This window comes from Parus major, chromosome 1A, assembly GCF_001522545.3.
Source record: "Parus major isolate Abel chromosome 1A, Parus_major1.1, whole genome shotgun sequence".
NCBI classification, from domain to species: Eukaryota; Metazoa; Chordata; class Aves; order Passeriformes; family Paridae; genus Parus; species Parus major.
Genome location: NC_031773.1, coordinates 12,867,626 through 12,877,464, shown reverse-complemented (window position 1 = coordinate 12,877,464; position 9,839 = coordinate 12,867,626).

Here is a 9,839-nt window from a genome sequence, read left to right as displayed (position 1 = left end):
TGCTGTTGAGCTGAACAATAAAATCCTCCCTGACCCTTGTAAGAAGTTAGGAAGAGGGAAAGAGGAAGACCACTCTAAACATTTCTGGGGGTTTTTTTTTTGTTTTTCTTTTTTTCTTGGAAAACTAGAATTTTAACTAACATGAACGCTGTGGTCATTGTCCACCATCACTGAATGGCTAGAAGTAAAACGTACAACCTTCTTTCTGCCAGATACTTGGTTAAGGTCGTGGGCCAGGGGGGTAAGGTGAGCAGCCAAGTGGGCGTGGGCTCCGTGAAGGCTTTGAACATGGCAGGGAACAGGAGAGAGCTGTAAACACAGGCCGAGGAGATGGGAATTTCCCGGGGGAGTCTGAGGGTGCAGGGAGCGGCCGCTGACAGGCCCTCTTGGCCGGGGCCGGGTTGCAGAGGTGCCGGGGCTGGGTTGCAGAGGTGCCGGGGCCGGGTTGCAGAGGTGCCGGGGCTGGGTTGCAGAGGTGCCGGGGCCGGGTTGCAGAGGTGCCGGGGCCGGGTTGCAGAGGTGCCGGGGCCGGGTTGCAGAGGTGCCGGGGCTGGGTTGCAGAGGTGCCGGGGCCGGGTTGTAGAGGTGCCGGGACCGGGTTGTAGAGGTGCCGCGGCTGTGCTCTTCAAGAGCGAGCTTGAGGTGTACGGAGCAGCCGTCAGAGGCGGCGTGACTGTAGATCACGTTTAAAAGGAATTTTCCACTTGGGAAGCCACTAGGTGGCATGTGAGGTGCGGCAAAAAGCAAGCGCAGAAGGAGGAGGCAGAGCAGGCTCCTCAGAGGTCAGCAAGGCCGGAGGCGCCATTGCAGGCTCAGGCACTAGGAAACAAGAGCCAGCGTGTTCCAGAAATGTATTCTAACATATATCAGCTGTCTGGGTGTTGTGTTGTCTGTTCTAATTATTTGGTTGGCATTTTGTTTAATTGTGGTTTCTTTACGTTTTTTTGTTTGTTGGGGGGATTTTTAATGTTTTCTTTGGTGGGTTTTTTGTTTTGTTTTTGTTTATTTTTCTTTAAAAAGGAAAGAAAAATATGGGATGCAATATTTTAGCAGGTGGGAAGCAGCTCACGGTTCTGCACAGGTACCTCCTGGAGTACAAACCAGGAGGGATGTAGCCACATACCCCCCTGGCAGGCCGTATCTGAGCCTTCACAGCAGTTACCAGTTACCTCCTGCTGTCTTTTCAGCTCTAAACAGTATTATTTTACACAGACTTTCACCGACTAGGCTTTTATCTATGGCCAGATATAATTTTTAAAGGTCACTGAAGAGTCACTATCACTCTATACTATTGCAGTGTTGGAGCTGTTATCCAGCTCTGTTGTTTCTCTCTTGTAGTGAACCATTTGGTAATTTTCTTGTGGTTTTTTTTTTTTTTTTTCTCTGGTGTGTGTTTGTTTTTAATGTTCAAATTGAACAAGCTCAAATAAAGATCCCACGCAAACCCAGATGACTAATCAAAGCTACTTATTTGTAGCGATGGGTCACAAACACTTCTTTGTTTCAATAGGTAAAATCATCTTCTACAATGTGCTTTTGATATGGTCCTCCAGTGATTTTTATCACTTAAATAATGAAACAGAGGTCTCTTAAATTCTGCCAATGCATTGTTGGCATATACTAGTTTGGAAATAACCCTCTGAATGCTGGTCCTCTGGATTGCTTGATCATGGCACAGAATGATATTTTCTATGAGCTAAGCAGCTTGTAGGAATATTTCAATTTGGAACAGAAAACTCAGTGAATGAACCAGTTGAATGGTATGCTAAAATATATGAAAAATAAAGGGTACTTCTACAAAAAATGTGGAAGTATAAATAGCCCTGTCTATACACAGGAATATACAGGTTCTACCTAGTAATGAGTCCTGGTCTCTAGGAAGAGAGAGGTAGAGAAGTGTTTTGAAAGGCAAAAAGGCACCTTAGTTCCACACTGGGAATCTGTTGTACAACCACCACCAATCACCCATGAAAGCTGTAGGCTGGACATGTGAAACACGAGGGCTGGGACACATTCCTACTCCATCACTTGCAAACAGAAGCCAGTCCCTAATCTGATTATGAGTTACAGGGATTCATCATTAGCTCTGGAAATGGTCTCCTGCCTTCATTTTTCTGCCTCATCCAATATTTGAATAGTGTTGGATGGATGGTTTCCATCTGTGGCCTACACAGCTATCAAGGACCATCAAGACATCCATACTTCTGCTGCTTCAAGTCTTGAGTGGATTTGTAACTGAAGGAACAATTTAGAAGTTTTAAGAAAGACTTGCTGTTTTGACTACATTTGATTTTTCAACACAAACACCACTAAGGGCTTTTCAAAGCAAACTGATGACACCACTAAGGGCTTTTCAAAGCAAACCGATGTGTTTGCTTTTGTAATTTCAGCTTTTGCTGTCAAAACAACCCTCTTGGTGGCTCTCTTGTTCCTGTGGTATGTGGGCCTGTGTTCCTGGCTTTTGGCTCTGTGTTCAGAAGAATCTGTAGAACTGAGAGGAAGGATGAAGGCAATCCAGCCACTTTAAAAAAAGAAAACCAAACCCCAAACAAACAAGTTATTTAGTGATTTTTGACTGACTTTCTCCTTTTGCCTAAGTATTCAGGCTGTAACAATTGGGCATTGGGGCTCTATATATTTCTGCTGGTTCAAAATAAGCAGCTCTGTTGTGTGGGAGCAGTGATGGACCTTTACTGTGCTATTTGATTACCAGGAAGATACATTAAAAGGCTGAGGTAGCGTTGGATTTACTGTGAAGGGAGATGGTGCTAAAGGAGCCCAAACTGCCAGTCTCCAAGAATTGTTGATTCCTGCCCTCTGATTAGTTCAGGCATGTTGCCCTCTTCCTCCCTTCTGCAGAGTGCCTTGTCTTATTTCACTCTGCCAACAAGTGCTTTGCAGGACCCAGCTCCTGCTCTGACCCTGTCAGATAATGAGCATGGCCTTAGCGTTTACATTCATGTAAATTAATGCACAAGCAAGAATTTAGTCTTAACTGCATTTGATTTTGACATGCTGATGCTGAATGCTGTAGCCACACAGGCACAGAGACCTTCTTGTAGCAGATCATGGAGAAGAAATCACCATGAGGAACACCCAAATGGAGATGGTTTCACCCCCACAGATGTCTGAAAAATCAGCAATGGTTCACCATTTACTTTAGAATGAACCAGATTCCTGAGGCTTTTGCTGTTGAGCAGAAAGGTCATGGACGTCATTTGCCTCTCTAACAACCTTGAAGTAACCAGAGGCATTCTCTGGGCAGTGACAGACTAGGAATCAGTCCCTCTTCCTGCCTTGTTTCAGGCAGGAGCTCTGTACCCTCTTTCCCATACACAACAGGATGGGATAAGGCATTGCCAGCGGCTTCTGGGGGAAAACAGTTCCACCTGGTTTTAGTTTATTTGCCAGAAGCTCAAGCCTTGTTTTCCTGCAGCCTGGCTGTTCTCCCAGAAGTGGGGATGGTCTCTTTTGCTGGGAGAATAGGTTATATGTCTACAGCTCTGTAGCACTGCGGCCTTAGGCTGGTTGCCTGGACTGGTTCCTTCAAATTTTTGACATTTTTCATCTAATAGTGAGCTTAATCAGTTCTCAGTAATGTCATATTTCAGCTGAATATAGACAGCAAGCGAGAGGAACTGTCTAGTTGCTGTTAGGTGAAGTTGGAGAAACACAAAGTGGTCTAGAGGAGGGGTCCCATAAGGATGGATTATCATAAAGAAGGATACCACAAAGGATTGACCAGAGGCCCCCATCTGGGCTATGGCCATATCCCATCTGACCTGTGCTGCAGGGTCTTAGCTACATGAACCGGGCTTCCAAAACCCCAGCATATATGAGCAGAGAGTTTTTATGCTGCTATTGCAACACCAGTTTTTCCAAGAATTTTAGCTGAACTCACCACTGTTCCACTCAGACTCCCTGGAAAAAGTTTATTCTGGCCTCACTTTGGGATAGTGCTTACTTCCTCATCACAAACTGGTGTCCTGATCTAACCTCAGTGATGCAAAGCACAGATAGGGAGCGGCTCTGGTGTTTGGCCTCAGGCCAGATCAGCAATAAGGATACACTTGCAGCACTCTACTAGCAGGGATTTTATTTTTTTACAACTAAAACAACAATATTTTTTCCCTAAAACTTTTCTAAAATGTTGTGTGAGATAACTACACTCCTACATTCTCAGCCAAAACAGCTAGCTGGTAAAACTTTGTGAAGTAGAGGCTGATCCAGGGCTTGCACTTTGATATTGAAATAGGAATATTGCCTAGGACTGTGGGAAAAGAATGAAGTTCCTCAGGCAGTAGTAGGTTTTTAAAAGGCAGTTCATGATCATGTTTAGTTTCCAGTTCAAAGCTTTTAGTACATGTTCCTCACTAAAGGGTCAGCTTAGTTTTCCAAGTGTGTTGGGCTATGTGGTACAAACCGGAGGCAGCTCACTTGCAGCACGTGGAGAAAGAACGTTCAGGTCTTATGGGTAGGAAGGACCCTAATTTATAGAAGAAAAATGAGATCAAAATTTAAAAAATACTTTGATGCATTAAAATTTTGCATGTTGAAATGTTTGGGATGTGAGCACTTTTAACATTGATGTATCTTAATTAGACCATGAAATAAAAATATTCTGTTCTGGCAGTGCCCAAACAGAACTTTTGGCTTTATCCAAATGGATGTTTATATTTTTTTCCTATTAAATGTCACTGAAATAATTCTGTTTCCTGGGGTATCTGGGTTTCAACACAACTGTGTTTACCTATGGACACCATTCTGTTTGAAAATTTTCTGCTGTTTTTAGCTATGACTATTGGCTAATATAGAATCAGTTAACTTATTTGCTTTTTACATTTGCTCTAAGAAATTACTCAACAACATTATTTTAATAAAAGCTGCGCCACTGCATGTATATTTGAAACCTGGATAGAAACATCTTACACATCTCTTCTGGCATGAAGACTGGACAGCCTTGAGAGGTTTTGCCCTTTCTCAGTTCCCAGACATCTATTAGTAGATGTGATGCAAAATTTTACTGTAAAATTTAGGAGATTCAAGTTGCAATGTATCAGTGAAAGGGCAGCAGTAAGGAGGGAAAGAAGGAAAAGGAAGAAAGTCAGTTCCAGATCCTCTGACTGGTCCTGAGTTCCTCTGCCAAAATGTGGTGCACATATTGGTGCACAAATACACTGCCCTGTATTTTCAGTTTCCTTTATCATGAGATGGGAGGACTGGACAGATACCAGAAAAACTTGTAGACTCCCTGATTGTCACTAGAGGACACAAAACAATTCACACAAACATGTCTCAGTGGTGTGATAGAAAAAAGAGAGTTTTATTTTTCTGACCCTAGTATTTATAGATTCTTGACAATGACCAGGGATTGGATAATTAAGTAACCACTTTCCCAATCACACTGGTCATGTGAAATGTCCATCAAAAGACATTTCTTAGAAGGAATGTATAAACATTTATGTTTATAGTTACTTTTCTCGGAAAGTGTCTAAAACTATGAAAAACAAAATCAGAAAGCTTATTTTTCAGGGTTACACCTGACTGCACAGAGGGACAGAAAATGGAAATAGTCTTCAAGTCATGACATTGTATCAATATACAAGGTGAATGAAGGAAAGACTCTTCTGAGTAATTGTTCTGGAACTGCACATGCAAGGAGTGACAGAAGCAAAAACATTTTTCCACTTGGGAATGTTATTCTTTTAGAGAGCCTTGTTTTCCTCCTACGATGATATGGTGACAACCTATTATAAACATGAACAGCACAATGAGTAGTATGTCCTAGTTAGAGGGTCAGGAACAAAGCTCCTTAAGTCATAGAGAGAAGTGTCTTTTCAAATCTATTTATACCATCTTAGTGCAATGACTAGATTTGCTGAAAAAAATTTCAAGGGTTTTCGTTCCATTTTTGGGTTTTTTATATAATTATTACTATTTTTTCCCTTATTTCTTGCATTCTAGCAGTTGAAGTTGATAGCAAAGGTAGCAATCATAGAGCATAATTATTACAGTTGATTCTGGTTTAAGATTCTTGAAACCAAAGCTTTTATGTGCTGCAAATCGAGGGCACTCTGGTGCTTTCTTGGCTTCCAGAGAATGATCACCAGTGACAGTTTAAGATCTCATCTATTATTTATCAGCTTTATCGTATTTTGAATTTTGTAGACAGTGGAGTAATAAAACACCTCTGCATGGAAGTGATTCAACATCACAGGGATTGATCCAGTACTAACCTGGCCAGCATGCAGGTAGAGGAGATGGAGACTGGAAGCTTTATGGAAGACGTGGTTTGCCAGATGCTGGAGTTTCTTTATTGATAACATCTTTCATTTTTTAAAAACCTGTAACATTCATCCATGTTGAAAACCAGAAAAGGCACTTTCATTGCCCATTTCTGCAGATTGTGATGCTCAAGCATATGCCAGACACTACCGTTATTACCAGAAGTGCTACACCAGCTTGGAAAAATGATCTTTCTAGGACTGATGCTAGGTTAAATTTCCATGGAAAAGCCTGTCTGCTTCCCTGCCACGCCAGGAAATCCCATTTGTGGAAGCAGATGCTTCCTACCAACCTGACACCCAGTGCCTGATGTCCTGCACCAGGAGGGGCTGGTCCATGGCAGACCCCACAGGAAGGGCGCTCAGACTCTGTAAAATATAATTTAAAGTCCTGTATATTAGAGTGCCTTGGTTTCAACGACAATAGTTTTCCTCCTACTATATGGTACAGTGTTGTGCTGTGGTATATGGTGAAGTACTGTGCTTCAGATTTAGCCATGAGAATGATGTTGGTAGCACTGATGTTTTGTGTTGCTCAGTAGTGTTCACCCAAAGGCAAGGACTTTTTGGTATCTCATGGTCTGCCAATGAGCAGGTGCACAAGAGCTGGGAGGGAGTGTGGCCAGGACAGGGGACCTGAACTGGCCAAAGGGATATTCCTTTGGGATATCATAGAACATCACATCCTGTTAATAAATTGAGAGAGTTGGCCAGGAGCCACTGATGACTTCTTGGGGTGGTGAGCAATTATTTTTGGCATCACTTCTTTTTCTGGGACTTTATTCCTCTCTTTTCTTGTCTTTGTTCTCTCTCTTTTTATTACTATATTGTTATCATTAAATTTTACTTTATTTTAATTGTTAAACTGTTCTTATCTCACTAGTTTTACCTTTTTCTGATTCTCCTACCATTCCACCACTGTGAAGGGGTGACAAAGGGTGAAGTGGAGCAAGCAGCTGCATGGTACCTTAGTTGCCATCTGGGGTTAAATCCTAATATAGAGAAAACACTATAAAATCTTACATCCCTTCAGACAGCAGGAGCCCCGAGCTGTGCACCCACATGCAGCACATCGTGCAGACCCCTCCACACAGGGTATTACACCAGTTGGGTGATTTGAACTGTTACAGGATTTTCTTACAAGATAGCCACTCTGCTCCTCATTTCTACTGTGTCAAACAGTAGGGATGTTCACATCACAACTTTGTGCTGCACTTTTGGACAAAGACAAGACCACGCTGGTGGTGTAATTGCTTTTGCCAAGTGGCAGATGCCCAGACTCCTGCATTACAACTGATGAGGCTGCAGGGTGCTCCAGTGCACACACAGGCTAAGCGCTTTATGGGTCACAAGGTCTTCTGAGCTTGGTGCTTCCCCAGTCAGGATCTCTGCAAGGATGCTTCCCTGCACTCTGATCTCTTACAGAAGCTGTCCTGGCTGGCAGTGCTGCACATGGGGGCTCCCAAGGGGTGCCTGCAGCATCTCTGTGGGCTGCAGACCTGCTCCATGCCCTGACATTATGTGCCAGTTATCCTGCAGGCACACACCAGGCTGCCAGCAATGGGAATTATGGCTCAGGCATATGGACTAATCCACTGCCTCTTGTTGAGATCACTGTCTTCTCAGCACATCTTTCAGCAAACATTGCTAGGGAGGTTTAAGACACCTGTAAAAGCCCTTTAGCAGGTGAAAACTGAACCTCAGTTCAGTGTTCTCAAACTCCTGCACATCACTAGGCAGATGTTCTTTAAACAATGTAGAGTTACACTTAATTGACACGAATGACCTGAGTGTCTTTGTGCACCAGCTGATTCATGCTGGCATATTTATTATTCTATAGCTGTAGTAGAAAAATAGGGTCCTGATCTGCTGTCACCCCACCCAACTCTGTCATTGCTCAGGCCTCTCCCAAGGAAGTGAAAGAGGCTACCAAACCAGAAGAGCAGCCCTCCTGCTCCTCAGGGATGCACTGGTGCAAGCACGCACAGGGTGTGCTCAGGCTGAGCCCTCCTGCTGATGACCAACATTTCAGCACTGACAACAGACCATGGTAGAGACATGGCAGGGCTAAGGCAGTGACTTCTCTGAGTACCTGGTGGATGCTGCAGAGTTTTTCTTGTCCTTTCAGTGCAAGTTGGGTAGAAGATGGCAGTGTGAAAGGAGACATTGAGAAATTCACAGGGACCCCAACCTATAGTGGGGGTGGAGGGTGGCAGCAGGGACTGCCAGGACCACCCTGGGGCACTGTGTTTGATGGACTGGAACTTGCAAAACACAGATGCCTCAGCTCAGTGCTCCACAATGCCGCTTACTTGCAGAAAGCACCATTGTCCTTCCTTGATCAGTGCTCTCAAGTCTTTTTGGACAGGGTAATTTTACTTTTCTCACTCTGAAAGAAGTACCTTTGAACAAAGTTGCCTTAACCTCCACAGAGGGCTATTACAACTTACTCAGGCATGCCTGGAGTGTGCAGTGGGGCTGCTCAGGCTTCAAAAATTAGATTATAAATCTGGAGGAATGTGTTCTTGAGGTGTGAGTCACCTTAACTGTGACATATTCATTTGGACTGTTTCTGCTTAAAATAGAAACTCTGAGAATCATACAACAGCAGGAGGTGACAAGGGACAGACAAAAGCCTCCAAGCACTTCATCCCAAGGGAAACACAGCAGAGGATGTGCCCAGCCCCAGCAGCAAGGAGCTGTATCCATGTATCTTGCAGGTGCAGCTGGGTGGGCTCCTACCCCAGCCGCATGGCACAGCATAGAAGGAAGTGCTCAAGAGTCACAGAAACCTGTGCTGATGTGACTTGAAAGTAGACTCTCTTTTGGACTGCCCCTCATATCTGCCAGGTGAAACCTTTTGACAGTGGCGCTTGCAGCCGGAGTGGGGCTCTGGTGTGGGAGCAGGGAGCTTCTCAAGTGCTCCCACTACTGTGCCCAGAGCTTCTGCCTCTAGCCCTGACACTTGGCCAGAGCACGGCTGGCATGGGCTGACCTGTCCCTGTGCCCTGCAGCAGGGCTCAGTGCCACAGCCCCGCCCTGGTGTGCAGTGAGGCGGTGAGGGTACATTGGTGTGCAGGCTGTCCCCCAGATGGGATCCCAGAGCTGACAGCCAACAGCAGGGAGCACCACCTTGGGGTGCCTCAGGAGGAGCAGCCTCTCCTGGGGGTTAGACAAGCCTGACCTGACAGTGCTTCCAGGAGGAGTTTGCAGCAGTGGTGAAGGTCCCACAGCCAGCCATTGCCCTTGCAAACAGTAGAACAAAACAACCTGGAACTGTCATTGTCTTTGTCCAAAGCTGAATCAGGGCCTGAGGTGAGGGAAAGGGCAAAGCACCAGTTTGACAGCTCTTTTTAATCAATGAGTAAGCAAGGTCTGACAACAGCCATCTGACCATCCCGTCATTGCTAGCGTCCCCAGTTTGACTTCAGCAGAGGATTGGGCACTTGTGTAATGCAGCTCTGTTGTTATACAACTAACTTCAGCCACAGGTTTTCTGGTTTCACTTGTGATTCATATCATGCAGGAGCTGAAATGTTCTCAGTGGCTCCTCCC